At 55.6% G+C, this 786-nt stretch overlaps 1 protein-coding gene across 1 annotated transcript in view; it reads left to right on the top strand.

Annotated features, from left to right (window-relative positions):
* SLC25A16 (solute carrier family 25 (mitochondrial carrier), member 16) overlaps window positions 1-786 on the top strand; it is a 34195-nt gene that overhangs the window by 3591 nt on the left and 29818 nt on the right. The window lies entirely within an intron of this gene.

The raw sequence follows: 786 nt of genomic DNA, 5'->3' as shown, positions 1-786 counted from the left end.
ACACAAGCGTATGTGGATGAAACCAAAACACTGGTCGGATCTAGGAAAGCAGGGAGAGTTAAGGCAGAGGCATAGAAATTGCTCTTCCCCCTCTCTCGTCAATCCATGTCTATGGTCTTTAAGATAACTTGTTATGTAAAATTATTTATCTAAGATGCACCTACACTGAATTTATCTGAAAAATAAAAAAGTCAATATTAAGAAAAAAATTGTAAATGGAAGATTGTAAGAGAGGGTTTCGCGTGCCAGGGGTTGCACACCCTGGCTTAGGAGGTTAGACAGGGAAGAAGTTGAGGTTTAATGAGTTCCAAGAGGCGGAGCTGACTTGGCAGGAGATGGCGCAACGTCAGCGGTTCCTAGAAAGAGGCAAGAAGCGAAGGCTGGCGCTGGACAGGGTTCACCTTAGGGAAGTCAGAGCACAGCCCGCGGGCGGGTACAGATCGATGGTCAACACAGTTCAAAGGACGGGGAGAAAGTTCTGGGTTGGACGGAGGTGCCCATCCCCGCCAAGCTCCTCGTCTGCCGTCTGAACAGAGGAGGAAGCTGCAAGTCAGGGTAACTCCGCTTCCGGCAGAGGCCCCGCCCCCTCCCCGTGTACGCCATCAGCCCGCGCCTCCTCGGCGCCGCTGGGTGTTGTTCCGCCCCGCCCTCGCGGCGGTCGGAGCCCTGTCAGTGCAGGCAATGGTCGTGGCTCTGGCCCTGGGATTGTAAATTGGCGACTAAAGCTCCCGACGCGGCCCCGGTCCCGATGGCGGCGGAGGCGGCGGCCCTGGCTGCGGCCGACTC

Source organism: Myotis davidii, unplaced genomic scaffold (assembly GCF_000327345.1).
Source record: "Myotis davidii unplaced genomic scaffold, ASM32734v1 scaffold134, whole genome shotgun sequence".
NCBI classification, from domain to species: Eukaryota; Metazoa; Chordata; class Mammalia; order Chiroptera; family Vespertilionidae; genus Myotis; species Myotis davidii.
Note: the sequence above shows the minus strand (reverse complement) of the source record. Positions and strands in the feature narration are given on the sequence as shown.